We start from the raw sequence: 16,136 nt of genomic DNA on the forward strand, positions 1-16,136 counted from the left end.
TTCCATGAAATCCAAGGTAAAAACAGGTTTTAAAAACCTCCATGGAGCAGAAACAATAGAAAAACCCCATGGTGGGTGGGGGTGAAGCAGCAGGTGAGCCTGGTGAGAAAAGGGTGGCCTGGGAAGCCGCCCTCGGAGGCCAGCACGGACTGCACAGTCTTCTTGCATGGTGAGTCTTCTGGCCTTGTGTGCCAGAAGTACAAGCCCATCCCATGCTCTGCTGTTGATGGGACTGGAAACTCCCCCACTCCTGAGCAGGAAGAGAGTGGTAGCTCAGGCAGAAGCTCTCAGTTTGAAGACTTGACCTGGTCCAGAAGAAAAACACTCTGCCTCTAAAGTGTGCACCCAGCCAGCAGAACAGGAGCATTTAGAAACTTCCAGAAAGGCAGCAGCAGTGGAGGAAGGAGAGGAGAAGCCAGTGTAAGAAGGAGCAAACCCAACTGGAAATATAGGTGAGCAAGGACAAGAGAATAAGAAAAGAAAAACAGACACACCACCCCATGCCCCACCACACCCATAGAAACCAGAGCCACCAGGAAAGGAAGGAGGGGCTGGGACCTTCCTTCTTGATGAAGGGAACAGTGTCCCGACAGGAGGAAAGCCACGAGCCACGTACTCCACATGGTATCTGTCACCTGTCCTTTCTCACATGTTATAACGTGACAGTGAAAAGCAAATAGATGAGGATGTCATCAGCAGAGGACAGAGTCCAGTGAACGTTTGCAGGACTGAGTGGCCGCGCCTGTGGCACTTGTAGCAGATGGCTGGTGTCTTCAGTGGAATCTCCCCTCTTGGACTCCATGAGTCCTGCCAGAGAAAATAACCTACAGGCTGACATCTGGGTGGTCTCAAGCAGCCATCAATACACCATGCCCATAAACACGAAGGCTTCTAGCCATTCTCTCCAGGAATGTGTGGTCCTGAGCCACTGACAACTGAGCATCTCTGACCACACAAGAACCCCCAGCTTGAATAAGTTCAAAAACCAACCACTATGCAGAAAAGAGAATAATTAACAAACAGCAACAACAAACCACCCCAAATGCCAATCAAGAAAAAATATGCCACTTCAAAACAGGGCCAAAATGCTATAAGATGACAATAAGTAGGGATAAAAGCAGCGTCTGGAAAGTTTAAATATTTATTTGTTTATTAATTTTGTGTGTGGGCAGGTGCATGTGTGCATGAGTATATGTGTACATGTGTGCATCTGTGCATGTGCATGCGTGTGTGTGTGTGTGTGTGTGTGTGTGTGTGTGTGTGTGTGTGTGTGTGTGTAGGGAGGACTTGGGGTCAGAACTGGTTCTCTCCTGCCGCTTTGTCAGTGATTGAACTCAAGGGTCAGGCATGGACATAATCGCTTGTGCCTCTCTCTGCCTGCTGAGGCATCTCACTGGATCTTAAATTTTTAAATAAACACAGTAGACAGAATGAAACTTTTAAATGTGGGGATCAGTGCATAAGGCTAGATAAACTAATATGAATGGTAAAAAAGATATGGGAGGAAAGAGGTATGGGAGGCGAGGGGGCAAGCATCACAGGTGGCAGTGGTTTCTGGAGGAGGAAATGGAGAAGACAGAAGAAACAACAAAACTCTCCAGAAATCTTTTTTTCCCCCGAGACAGGGTTCCTCTGGGTAGCTTTGGTGCCCGTCTTGGATCTCGCTCTGTAGACCAGGCTAGCCTCAAACTCACAGGGATCTGCCTGGCTCAGCCTTCCGAGTGCTGGGATTAAAGGCGTGTGCCACCACTGCAGGCTGGAGAAATGCTCGTACTGAAACAATAGAGTGAGGGACAAGCGAGAGCCCATTCAGGTGCTGTGTGGTGATTACCGAAGATAAAGGGATGTGCCTGAGGGGAAGAACAGACAGAAACCGTAGCCTGCTATTTCAAAGCAGGGCCAAAATGCTGCATCTGGCTCCTCCTCATGGGCTGGGCAAGTGGGGGATAATTGCCTTCTAGATCTTAAGAAAAGTGAATTTCATCTGATTTTGGCACACTACTGAATTTCCTCAAATCTGAAGGAGAACAGATTTTCAGACATGCTGGAGCTCAAAATCTCTACTGTACTGGCTGGTTTTGTGTGTCATCTTGACACAAGCTAGAGTCATCAGAGAGGCAATGCCGCCCTGAGATCCAGCTGTAAGGCATTTTCTCATTTAGTGAGCAAAGGAGGAGGACCCAGCCCATGGTGGCCCTGGGTTCTACAAGAAGGTGGGGTGAGCAAGCCATGGGAAGCAAACCAGTAAGCAGCTCCCCTCCATGTCCTCTGCATCAGCTCCTGCCTCCAGGATTCTGCCCTGTTGGATTTCCTGTCCTGATTTCCTCTGGGAATGAACAGCAATGCTCAAGTGTAAAGCTGAATACACCCTTCCTCCCCACTTGCTGCTTGCTCATGGCGTTTTGTCACAGCAACAGAAACCCTGAGCCATCTACCTTCCATGACCTCTGTCACAGGAAGTGAGTGGGCCTTGGGCAATGCCCAGGTCCAGGAGTCAGTCACTCAAGGCTCGGGGAGCGGGGCGGGGGGCGGGGCTTAGTGGTAGAGCATTTTCCCAGCTCTCACAAAGCCCTCACCTGTGCCTGGTGCAGTGATATCAAATAAAGAAAAACAAAGGTAAAGGTAAAATAATAATCTGAGGAAAAGAAGCATGAGTCGAGGGAAGAGTCCGCAGCCTGAGAGACGTGTGAGATACTTTGGAGACACGGAGGAAGCAAGTCACGCGGCAGTAGGCTGGCTCTGGTGATTGGAATGAGGCGACGCCATGTTCTTTGACATTTGACTGCTAGGTCCACAGGTGGTGGTGTCTGGGGAGGCTTCAGAGGTGTGGCCTTGCTGGAAGTGCATCCCTGGGGTGGGCTTTGAGGTGCCGTCTCCAGCTAGTTCTCTGATTCCTGCCTGTAGATGTGAGTTCTCTGCTGTTCCAGTTGCCAAGCCCGTTGGCTGCCACCCGCTTGCTTCTTCACTGTGGTGGTGATGAACTCTTACCCTCTGCAGCCATAAATCCCAGATAAGCCCTGGGAAGAGGGAGGCTAAGTGAGGAGACACCAGCCTGTCATCCAGGGAGCAGCAAGTAGTGGCACACAGGTAAAGCCACGGAACACATGGTGACATATAAATTAACAGAAATGGGCTGAGTTTAAGTGTAAGAGCTAGTCAGTGGTAGGCCTGAGCTAATGGCCAAGCAGTTTTAATTAACATAAGCCTCTGTGTGTTTACTTGGATCTGAGCAGCTGTACACCGAACGGGACATAGGAAAACCTTCCAGCTACACACCCCTAAAATGATAATGATGACAACGTGTCACGTTAGTGCTATGAGATCCAATGAGACGGTGGATGTGGTATTGTTACCTCCGTGTCACCAAGTGCAGGGTTCTTTCCTTTAAGGCAACTTGGGACGGTTTGAATGAGAATGGGCCCCACAGGCTCATATATCTGAATCCTCAATTCCCAGCTGACGGAACTGTTTGGGGAGGATTAAGAGGTGTGGTCTTGTTGGAGGAGGTGTGTCACTGGGATTGGGCTTTGAGGTTTGAGAAGCCCATGCCATTCCCTGTCAGTTCTCTCTCTCTGCCTTGTGGTTGGTCTCTTCAGAGCCTGCCTGCCTGCCTGCTTCCATGCTCCCTGCCATGCTGGACAGGACTCACCCTCTGTAACAGTAACCACTAAATTAAATACTTTCTTTCCCAAGTTGCATTGGTTATGGTGTTTTTATCACATCAATAGAAAATAAACTAAGTCAGAACTCAACTTAGTTGTCCTGTTTGGGCTCAGAGATTTGAATTCAAAATCAGTTGAAAGTAAAATTCTGTACTTGAAAAGAGAACTAGTTAGGTACAAAAGAATTCAAAATACAAAAGACAAAAACTGCAACAAACAGCAAAGCACAGACCAGCGCCCGTGAAGAGGCAGAGGGCCTTGATGATCTGCCTTGGGAAGGAGCTGCTGAGGTCAGGAGCCTCATGTATCATTTCAAATGATTGTCAAAAGCAGAGTGGACCCCAAAATGAAAGTGCTTCATGGATGAGCTGCAGTCTGGAAAGCCAAGGGCTCCAGCTTCACCAGACAGTAAGTGGATGTGTGTGTGTGTGTGTGTGTGTGTGTGTGTGTGTAGCTGGAGTTTTCTCCAGTCCCACTCAGACCCAACCAAGTAAACACACAGAGACTTATATTACTTATAAACTGTATGGCCATGGCAGGCTTCTTGCTAGTTAGATCTTACATCTTAAATTAACCCATTTCTATTAATCTTTAAGTTGCCATGTGGCTTGTGGCTTACCAGTACTTTACATCTTCTCATGGCAGCATCTGGCAGCATCCAGCAGTGTCCTGACTCAGCCTTCCACTTCCCAGAATTCTGCTCTCTCCTTATTCTGCCTATACTATACTTCCTGCCTGGCTACTGGCCAATCAGCATTTTATTTATCAATCAACCAGAGCAACACATACAGAAAGACATCCCCAGCATATGTGTGTGTGTGTGTGTGTGTGTGTGTGTGTACTCACATGAGACATGGCCCTGAGAAGGTGCTTAAACTATTGAAAATGGATGACATCATATAAAGCCTGTGGAATTGTCATCCAGAGAACTTGACTCCCAAAGCCGTATGTGACTTTGAAGAGTTAACAACTCAGAGCAGTGTGGCATGCTCTGTGGTTCTCCTGTGCCGACAGCCTTATCCACATTGGCCCACGGAGTCATTTCAACAAGCAGCTTTAAAATGAGAACAACAAGGGCTCTGGCTTAATTTCTGTTGCTGCAATAAAACACCCAGACAAAAGCAGCTTAGAGGAGAGGGGGTTCATTTGGCTTGCAATTTAAGGTGGTGACTTCTCAAGTTAGAGAGCAGATCAGTACCAGGATTGGGCTTAAATGAAGACGTTGAGCTAAGATATGCACGAAGCCGCTGGCCCACACATGTGCATGGAGCTGGGGGCCCACACATGTGCACTGAGCCGTGGCCCACAGCTGATCTGCTCACAGAATCACAAAAACCAGACCAAGAGTTTGATGATGAAGCTGTGAGAAAACTCAGGTGCCAGGATGTTGGAGACTGAAAATGGACTAATTACCCCCAAATGATAGGGCGGATATGACTTTATTTTAAAAGATATTATTACTTGTCTTCTATGTTGGGTGGGATTGTACATCTTTAAGAGACTATTCTATGTTAGCAAAGAAAATACTAATTAACGAAAAGCCTGGAGGCCTTAGAAGCCAATGGGAGAGCTCCTTTGCTCATGGGATAACAGGACAGGGAGACTCCTCTTGCAAGAACAGTAAAGAGAGTAACACACAACATACCCAAGGGCTGAGCTCCAGCAGGGCCTAGATAGAGTGGCCCTTCCATGTTCCCTTCCCACACCACCGACAGACACATGTGTTTGCAGTGTTCTGAAGGCTTTAAGTGAGCATCCAGAGTGATCTTACGCCAGTATCTCTAATCTCTGTCAGTCATCTATCTATCTATCTATCTATCTATCTATCTATCTATCTATCTATCTATCTATCTCCTATCTATCTATCTATCTATCTATCTATCTATCTATCTATCTATCTATCTATCTATCTATCTACCTATCATCTATATCTATCTATCTATCTATCTATCTATCTATCTATCTATCTATCTATCTATCTACCTATCATCTATCTCTATCTATCATCTATCTATCTATCTATCTATCTATCTATCTATCTATCTATCTATCTATCTCTATCTATCTATCTATCTATCTATCTATCTATCTATCTATCTATCATCTTTCTTTCTTTTATTATCCATCTAACCATCTACCTGTCTATATGTCTATTTATAAGATACATAAAATGTAGTATAGTTTTACTGTGCTCATAGTGTATAACATTTTTATAATGTATTTTATTATATCATATTCTGTATTTGTATGTTTGTCTAAGTGTGTAAGATGCACAGTAGCCAGGTTGCAGACAATACAGTGGGAATCTATAGAGATTCTAAGCCAAAGGAAACTGTTTTGGGGATAGTGAGAGAGAAAGTCAGCCTCAGAGCCCCACTCTGAGGGGTGTGGTAATGTGGATGCTTTATTCAAATCACTTACTACATGAATCACATAGCGCTTCCTGCCAGGCCCAGGCACTGTGCCAGGCACCATGAGCAAGTCTGAGACGCTTAGAGTGGCTGAGCTGGAAAATTCCATTTTGTGACCTCTCTCTCTGAGAGGACTTCTTGGATCTGCCTGAATGTGTAAGATGTGTATCTGTTCAGGCCATAGGTAACGACCATATTTTGTGTGTCTCCTATTGGAGTCCATGGATCTCTGAGGGTTCAGGATGTGATGGGCCATGAGTTTTCCACAATATTTGATTTTAAGTGTCACTTTTTTCATCTGACAATAACTTAAATCTTAATAGAAATGAATTTGGGGTCATCTGTCATCTGTGGACCACTTTAACAATATCTCCCCATCAGAGATGATGGGCACAAAATGATTACAACCTTTTTATCTTCATTCGTCCTGAGCAACTGAGAGTGAGGTCTGGCAAAGGAGAGCCTCACCAGTGAAGCCCAGGGAACACCTTCCTGTCAGCTCCCCACAAAGGTTCCAGAGTATTTGCAAAAGGAAATAATCCAACCATTTTATACGACTCCACCAGAATATGAATATATCAGATTAAAACAAAACCAGCTTCACAGCAGTCAGTGGTCACATTCGCAGAGCCTCCTTAGGAGAAAACGGGCCGGTGAGCTGGTTTAGCAGGCGAGGGGCTTACTCCATCGAGCCTAATGCACTAAATTTGATCCCACACATGGTGGAAGGAGAGAACCCGCCCTTGCAAGCTGCCCTCTGGCCCCTCACACGCTGTGCTGTGTTCGTTTGCACACACACAGAATAAAGACATGAAAAACGCTCTTACTAGTGTGTGCAAGAGGGTTCAGCAGGTAAAGGGACTCGCTGCCGAGCCTGACAATAAATAAGTGAACATCACTTTTTAAAAATTTAACGAAAAATTATTTTTAGCTTAGTTTACTGGTTCATGCTTGTAATCCCAGCTGTTGGGAAGCTGAAGCAGGAGAATTGCTATGAGTTCAAGACCAGCCTGGGATATAGAATGAGACTCTACCTCAAAAAAACTTCCAAAAATATCATTGGTTTTAAGATTCATTTATTTTGCCACCCCATGGCCCCTTACCACCTGTGGCCAGTGGGCGAGCTGACCTTGCCCCTCACTGGCTGCAGCGCACAGGAGAGTGAACCCTGCACCTGTCTGGACAACACACCAGAGCTGACTCTGTTGTGGGGGCGGCCACAGATGAGCCAGCCCTAAGGGTGTGAGAGCAGGAGAGTTGGTCCTGCCCCTCACCAAGTACAGCGCTCAGGAGAGCGGGCCTTGCATCTTGTGGGCAACGGAAGAGCTGGCCCTGGCGGTGGGGGTGCATGTGAGCTGGCCCCGAGAGCGTGAGAGCAGGAGACCGGGCCCCAGGCCTTGCTGCCTGCTGCAGCCGGTGAGCTACATGGGGCAGTGTTGGAGAGCTGTGGCGGTGTCGATGAGGGGAAGCCGGCGGGCTGACCAACCACTACCACCCAGGCCCAGAAACAGGGCTGTGCGTTGACCCTCCCCAACATCCAAAAGGCTCCACTGTGACTTGGCTCCTGATGATTAACAGCTCTCGTTTATTCCGTAACCAGGCGTGTGTGATTGCTTGCATGTGAAATGTTGCCCACAGATCATGCTATGTGCAGGCTGGCAGTAATATTTTGAAAGCTATGGGACCTTCAAAAATCGGGGCCCGGCTGGTGCAAGAAAGGCACCAGGCCTTTGAAGGTTCTATCTGCCATTGGTTCTGACTGTTCTCTACTTCCATCTGTCACATGCAAACAAGCCACCATTAGAGGCCATGGATGCAGCCAAGCTACCATGCCTTTCCCCTTAAAATGGGTTGAAATCCCTTGGAAACGGTGAGTTAAGATTAATCTTTCTTTCCATGGGTCGTTTGGATAGGTATTTTGTCACAGTAGTGAGAAAGACCATTATTGTGACATGCTGCTTCACCGGTGTTGCCAGGAGAATTAGGAAAACATAAACACTTCATTCAGTACACCTTTGCCAGTAGAGCTTTTGATAAGTTCCTTTGCTATTTTAGGGGCTCAATTAATTTATAGAAAGTATGTGTCACATTAAAAAATTGGTAAGATCAGTCTTCATGGTCCACTAATCAGCTAAATTAGACTTTCTGCTGGATGAGCTGGTCTTCCTTCCTCAACTCAAAATGTTCAGCTAAGAGAGACGTAACACTTCCCATGACATCTCTCCTTGTTCACCCCCCACCCGGGAGGCAAGGAGACCAACAGTAGTTGGAGAGCAAAGGAGATGAGACCTTTGAAACTGTTTCTAAACTACCCTGAGGTCTGAAAACTCCAGCCCTGAAGGTGTGCTTCTCATTCACGGAAACAGTGCTCAGGGCATTTCTGACACTGGTACCTCCTGTGTCAAATGGCTCTGACCTTGGCACTGTCGTTTCCTCTACATCCTGTTGTGCCCACACGAGGTGCATTTCCCTCTTCAAAATCAAAGAAGGGCAGTTCTGGAAGGAGGAGACCAAAGCTGGCTTCAGCAAGACAGCATTAGAAAGGCTCCCAGAGAAGCCATGAATCTGGAAATCTGTTAGCCTGGGGCTACAACTGTAGTGCCGATAAGCAGAGACCCACAGATGTCCAGAGCGGATGCAGAAATTGATTTATGAAATACATTCTCAACTTTGGACTTCCTTGGGAATCTTGTCTGCTACTGATGTGCCTGACAGAGCTCCTAACCACATCCAGAAGGCTGCCCAAGCAGCATTCGGCCTCTCTGTCTGTCGGTAAGGACTGTGGCTCAGACCAGAGACTTCCCTACCTTTCTGATTTTTTTCCATGGTTTATGGTGTTTGTTTTGGTGTTTAGAGATTTTTGTTGTTATTGTTTTTATTTGTTTTCGAGACAGGACACTATGTACTTCAGGCTGACTTCCAACTGGATGTTTAGCTGATACCAGCCTTGAACTCCTGACCTTCCTGCTTTAACCTCCTGCCCCATTAGGTCATTTCTCTGAAGATGTGATTATAGATGTTCAAGTCAGGGATAAAATGACTTGAAATGTGGTTCTGACTCTAGTGGACAATGGTTTACAGAAATAGCCCTGTATATTTGAGTGCAACCTTAAACTTTCAAACTAATTATTGGTCAAGGTTATAATCAAATATTGAGAACTGAGTTCAGCTCCTCTGCAGAGCACTAAGTGTTGATGATTACTGAGCCACGTCTCCAACCCATTAGTGTTTTTCTAAGAAGATATAGAGGCACAGTGGGCAAGAGAAGTGAACCCCAGTAAAGTAAGACCCAGGAGCCTGACTCTACCCGAATCCAACAGTCTATAAATAGACACAGGAGGCCTCCCTGGCAAAGACCCAAGAGTTTTACTGAGGTGGATTTCTCTGGAGGTTTCCTTTGGAAGGAAAAGAAGGCCCAGGAATCAATCTCTGCAGGTTCTTTGCGCCCTGAAATGAAGGAATATGGAGTCATCTTGGGTTCTGGCCTAGAGGATGGAGTGGTGGAAATCTGTAGGGGAGGAAAAAAATGTGCTTATCAAGTTTCTGTGTCCCAGAGCTTCTGAACGAGGTGGAAATTATAGCTTGAGTCCTTTACTGTGGGAACATCTGGAATCCTAACATTTCTGGGCATATTAAGAAGACTATTTATAGTTGCCACCAATGTTAGGGGAGGCAATTATATGAAGTGCAACAGTACCATTAGGTATTTAAAACATACCAGGCATGCAATAACCATTTGCAAAGATTTAAAAAGTGAGTCAGTCTTTTAGGATCCATTTACTCCAGCCCAGTCTGTTGTCCCAAAGCAGCCATATGACAAGTCTCTGCTGATGGACCAAGTGATGTCATCATGTGAATCTGTCCTGCCCAAGTAGGCAGCGCCAGATGGGAACAGGAGACCAAGTTACTTGTGGGGTACAGAACCATAGCTGCTCAGAGTGAGTGGGTGAAGAACCACAGACACCAGACTTTGCCATTTACATACATAACATCTCCATGCTGAAAAACTTTGGAAGGTTATCAGAAACTCTCTTTCTTTGAAATATCTGCTTTCAACAACAGCAGTACCTCAAATACTTGACAGTTGTTTTAGGCCTCCAGATATATTTTGTGGCCGATTCAGTATGTGAGCTTGGGACAGCAGCATTAAAACTACCAACACTAGTGAAAAGCCAGTATTTGGCCATTTGTCTCAGCAGTTGGGGATAGTTCGTTGTGGTGTCTCTTTTTACCTTCTAAGAGCTGATGGGAGGAAGTCCTGGTTTGCGCTTTGACACTCACATTAGTGCCTCTCTCAACCCTCATCAGAGAAGCTTCTTCTTGCAGTAGATAGTGATTAATGCAGAGACTCACATGCAGTCAACATGCAAAGAATAAGGGACTGTGGACTGCTCAAATCTAAGCGGGACTCTGTACCTATATAATCTTGCCTTGTGTTCACCCAGCACTTGATACACGGGTGTTAACCGATGCATTCCTCGCTATGCTGACTCACCTAGAAGCCTTTCAATGACATGAATGATGAGCCTTGGACCATGCCACATTACAACCCTGTGGTGAGAGCCACATAGTACCATGTTGGGTTTCTTAACTAAAAATGCAATTACAAATTATATTTAATTATTTTTCAATTATGGCGTGTACCCGCCATATATGTGTATACATGTGTTGACAGGTGGACATTTGCTTATGCATGATTTTTAAAATGTTCCAGGAGATGATGCAGTAGGATGGGATGAGTATTGGATGGGATTCCAGACATTTGGAGTTCCAGTCTGTGCTTTGGATCTTAGCTGTGAGAATTGTTACAAGTGCATTGGCTTTTTTAGGCCTCAGTTACATCCATGAAATAGGTGACTTCAGTGTGCAGCATTCCTCTGATTATTTCTGAGCCTGAATTATTTATTGGTGAGAAATCATTGTTGGCCTATCCAAGCAACATCTCTGGAAGGAAGTACTTCCTTATTAAGATAAAAATCAGAAAGATAGGAATCGTGGCTCATACATAGTACATACATCACAGAGTTGTTTAAAATAGGAAACAGTGAAAACAGCAATGTAACTAAGCCAATGATGGACCACCCATGAGATAGAAAAATGTAGACCTGTAAAAAGGTATCAGAAAAGCCCTAACTCCATGGGGAAACAGTTGTTGTATATTGTTAGATTAAAAGAAAGCTAGCTACTTGGTTACTCTATAGAACTTGCTTCTGAGACCCTATTACTGAAGACAGCATGCTTGAGTCATAGGACATGGAGAAATAAAGCCAATACCAACCTGGAAGCTTCATTCCTACTGGCTAGCTTTTATAGTCCTGGAAGGTTCTTTGCATGCTACCAGGGGAGAAAAGTCATCACTACTTCTACCCAGCTTTGAACCTATGAACTACAGTACTGACTAGACTGCTGATATATCTTCTGATGTAATAGAGGCATGAATAATGTGGAGTAAACAACCACTGTCTGATTGGAATTAAACCCCACACCACAAAATAGAACCTGTGCCTGTACTGTTAACTGGACCAAAAACCTGTGCCTGGCTAGGTCATAGGTCATAGGGGACAATCTAGTACCATTATTCTGCTAAGTGGACACAGCAATAAACTACCCCCAAGTTCTTTTCTTTATACCTACAGATTACTTCATCTCTCAACCCTCATCAGAGAAGCTTCTTTTTGCAGCAGATGCTGATTAATGCAGAGACTCACATCCAGTTAACATGCAAATAATAAAAGACTGTGGAATGCTCAGCTTTAAATGGGATGTCTAGGTCATTTACCCAGGACTCGGAGATCGCTGTGAAAGAGGGATTAGAAAGACTGTAAGAGCCAGAGGAGCTGATGTTGTTTACAAGATATGACAGTGCCATTGCACACATGAACTCACGGTGGCTGGGGCTGTGTGCACAAGACTTGCACAAGTTCAAGTGAGCCGAAATCCCAGAATGGACTGGGAAATGGCTCGTGGAGTCCCATCTCTAGCTGAGGAACTCTTGGCAGTTGATGGCTATTCAGAAGGGTGAATCCGCTTCTTCAAGGATTTGGCCTGAAAGGCTACCTATGCCCAGTAAATGGTTTCACACCCATACACATATAGGCCTCACTAAATGGACTCAATGGGTATATTTGAGAGAGAGAGAGAGAGAGAGAGAGAGAGAGAGAGAGAGAGAGAGAGAGAGAGAGAGAGAGAACATGAAGATATGAAAGAAATGTGGTAGGAGGACAGGGGAGGAGTTGGAGGGAAGGGACTATGGGGCAGATGAGACCCAAACACATTGTGTGTATGTAATGAAGAGCATCACAGATAACTCGAGCTCCCATCAAGTTGGAAGCTGTTTAGAAGGTACCAATATTCAATCCGAATGTGACACTGATCTACAGAACATGGATGTGCAGCCACACAGCCCTCTCTTCTTGCTCTTTACCTTTAAAATTACATAATGAGAAACTGCTAGAAAAGAAAAAAATAAACTCAGAAGGAAAACCGGAGAGCTGTGAGAAGGGAAGGGGCACAGGCAAATGGCTCTAGATCCTGTTTACTTCGTGGAGAGGTAGACACACTAGACACACGGGTGGAGGAAGGACTGCAGCAGTTGGGGGTGGGCTGTCACAGTGGCCAGGAAGCCAGAGGTGGCCAATGGGGACAGGGTTCACCTCTCTGCAGAAAGAAATTCTAAGCTCCAAGGTTGCTAACAATGCAGCCTATCCAAGCATGTGATTTCATTTAGTCTTGAACCACCCAAATCCTCTCTTGAATATTAAATTCTGTTGAAAGGCATTGTTTGTGGAATTCTTATCTCCATCCATGAAAGAGGAACAGAATTACAAAGGCTAAAAGTAATTACATTTTCAATAAGCCTAAACCACCAATTTCTAAATGGGTTTTCTTAATTTCAATACAAAGTCATATAAATATTTCACAATTTCCCCTGAGCCCCTACCTCTTCTTCTTAGAGGCTAGAGACTAAGTCACTGATTAGCTATTCTTATTTTTGCAAACACAAAAATATTTAAAATATAGCCACATCCTGAATCAAACAAAAGTACATACTAAACGTCTTAAGGAAACGATGTTTGAAATCCACCACTTCATAAGGAAGCTGAGTGCCAGGGTGTGAGGCTGGGGCTGGCCTTTCTTCAAAACGTCAGAGGAAGCTTTGGCTGAAGAGGGAAACCTGGCTTTTCCAGATGAAAGACAGACTGTGTCTTCCATGTAGTGTTGTCTTGTGTTCCCTGGGAACAGATAATGTCTTGCCTCTGCCAGAAACACAGGACTTGACCTCCACCCTTCCAAACCTGGGCCCCTTCCCCTTTCAGGCAGATAAACAGTAATGAGCCGAAAGGACAGAAAATAGGGAGGTGTTTACTGTAAGATAATGAATCAGACTCTCCAGCGAGACAAGGATTCCCTAAGAAAAAGCCACCTCAAGGGTCCCACTTAATAATAAATTATTGTTTTAGTGTATTCAACTGCACCCTAGAGGCCTAAAAGAATTATGGAAAACTGCCTGATTTACTTTTACAAAGTGATTTACACACTCGGGTGTAATCTATCTCAATAAATCTGAGACTCTACAAAACAAGCCACTCGCAAGACAGTACAAAGCAGGGAGATTTCAGTTCCATTATTTACCACCTCTCAACCAGCTTTCCTCAGAGCCAGCGCGGAAGGAAATAAACACAGACCTTCTCTTTAATTCATCCTGTCATGTGAAGACCGCTTTCTCACACAGCGCCCAACCAACCCCTTCTCCCCTCTCTCACGTTTCCTAGGTACAACCCAAATTGGCATGTTCTTGGGCATTTCCAGGGGGCCTGACAGTGAGTGCACAGGTCTCATACCCACAAGTGATGGAATGAAGCCTGTCTCCCACGAATCACGGCTGCTCATTGTTCCCATCTACCTGCCTGTCCTTCACTTGTGCACATAGTCAAAAGGCGACCCTCAAGTTCAATTAACGAGACCATTCATTACCTGAGCACAGAGATGGCAGCTGAAAACAGATCTTCATTAAGATCAATCTTCTGTGACTCCGTGTCGAGTCTTGACTTCACCAGACTCTTTTAAATTTAATATTTATTAGGGTGCTTCCCCAGAGAACAATTGCTCAGAAGATGCTGCCAGAAGCTGAAACATCATTCATTTCAGAGCAGTTTTGTTTATGTAACTGTGGTTGACTTGATGTTCAAGCCATTTTTTAAAATTGAAATTTACTTATTTGTGTGTATGTGTGCATGTGTGTACATGTATGAGTGCATGGGTGCCACGGCCTGTGTGTTAGGTTAGAGAACACTTGTGGGAGTTGGTTCTCTCCTTCCACTATGTGGGTCCTGGGAAACTAACTCCGGTCATTGTTGTTAAATGCTGTTATCTATTGAGCTATCTCACTGATCCCAGCTCATATCTATTTGTTTTTATTTAATTCATGTAGATGTGAGTTCTGCCTGCATGTACTTCTGTGCACACTGTTGGATCCCCTGGAACTGGAGTTTCAGATTGTGGTTGCCATGTGGGTGCTGATAATCCATTCCTGGTCTTCAGGAGGAGCAGCCAGTACTCCCAAACACTGAGCCATCCCTCCAGCTCCCAGATGGTTTTGTTATCTGCAGTCACCCTGCCCCTGTGAACCGTGGTGCCAAGCAGGTGCTTACACTACCATATCCATCAAGCTGCACAGCACCGAGTCCCTGTTCAGGAATTGCCACCGATGGTTAGAAATGGCGGCCAACAGAAAACCTCTCATCTATAATCTTAACATGACAGAGATGGATCAGATTCCCCAGCACAAGGTGGATGCACAGCTAGGTTTATTCAGATAAATTACCCTGACGGTCTGAAAATCCAACAAGCACATTTCAGAAGTCCAATGGCAAGATCTCCTTTCCTGTTTCCATCCTCTAGATCTTTCTAATACACAGTTGAAAACCCAGCCAGCCTTCCACTGCCCATGAGGCATCTTCTGTTTGTGTGTGGGTCCCACCAAATGTCAGCCTCTACTTACATGTTGTTCATAAGATTTGACAACTATGGCAGCCCCTCCACTCTGGGACTTCTGGATGGGCCTGGCTTGCAGCAGGTTTGAGGGCTTCTCGTGTGAGTGAAATGCACCTGGGCCAGGTGACCAATGACCGCTGAACAAGGACAGACGCCTTGTTGCTCCCTGTTCTTGGCAATCAGTGTCAGTCTGGAATGTAGAGGAGAGTTAGGAAGGTTGAGTTTTTAGGTTGGCAGGGTTGTTTGCTTTCCTAAGGAGGCTTTTGAAACATCTTCTCAGTGGCAGAGAAAAGGATGCTGCCTACTACTGAATAACAATAAAACAACAAAACCCCCACAAAAGCTGCTGATCCAAAGACCTGTCGAGTAACTGAGAGGCACCAGGCTCTCATCACACACACACACAGAAGCAACTAGAAAGTACAGATTGGTTCATCGTGCGGCTGGATGATTTTATGTTTTTAAAAATGAGTTGTTCGCTTAGTTATCAAAACTAGGTGCTTGGTTGTCTATTGTACCTTGCTTCCAGTGTGATGCTGGAAGCATGCTCCATTGCCTGTGTGGTGTTATGATCCAAAATGCTCAACCAGAGTCAGTCATAGGAAGCAATAAGACAAATCTAAATAAAGGAAACTAGAGTAATATAAGACAGTTTGAGTCATGGGTAAACTAGAGCAGATGGTAACGACCAGGGACGCAAGCCTGGTGGGTGACCTGAAGTCGATCCCTGAAACCCACACGAAGGTGGAAGGGGAGCAGTGACTCTATAAGTCATTCTCTGACCTCCACATGTGTGTCACGGCATATGTGACCCTCCCCTGCATGCACACACACATACATACATGTACACACATATATACACACACATGCTCACCCAGATGCACACATACAAATAATAAAATTTAAAAAAAACACACAGTAGGTGCAGACTTAAAAGTACCAAGTGTTTGGTTTGGACACGGAGTGTCCTGCAAGTGCTCCAGCTTTGTTTTAGGAGGGAGAGAAACTCAGGACACAGGGTGCACCTGGCAGGAGCAAGTCACGAGGTCTCCCTGGCATGGTCTGTGGT

General features: G+C 45.3%; 1 long non-coding RNA gene across 1 annotated transcript; it reads left to right on the plus strand.

Annotated features, from left to right (window-relative positions):
• The first annotated feature begins 7,701 nt into the window (after positions 1 to 7,701).
• Positions 7,702 to 11,831, plus strand: LOC121821109 (uncharacterized). The gene is made up of 2 exons (XR_006061790.2): positions 7,702 to 7,943; positions 11,710 to 11,831. It is a non-coding gene; the product is annotated as an uncharacterized LOC121821109 (long non-coding RNA).
• The last annotated feature ends 4,305 nt before the right edge of the window (positions 11,832 to 16,136 follow it).

This window comes from Peromyscus maniculatus, chromosome 11 (genome assembly GCF_049852395.1).
Source record: "Peromyscus maniculatus bairdii isolate BWxNUB_F1_BW_parent chromosome 11, HU_Pman_BW_mat_3.1, whole genome shotgun sequence".
In the NCBI taxonomy this organism is placed as follows: domain Eukaryota; kingdom Metazoa; phylum Chordata; class Mammalia; order Rodentia; family Cricetidae; genus Peromyscus; species Peromyscus maniculatus.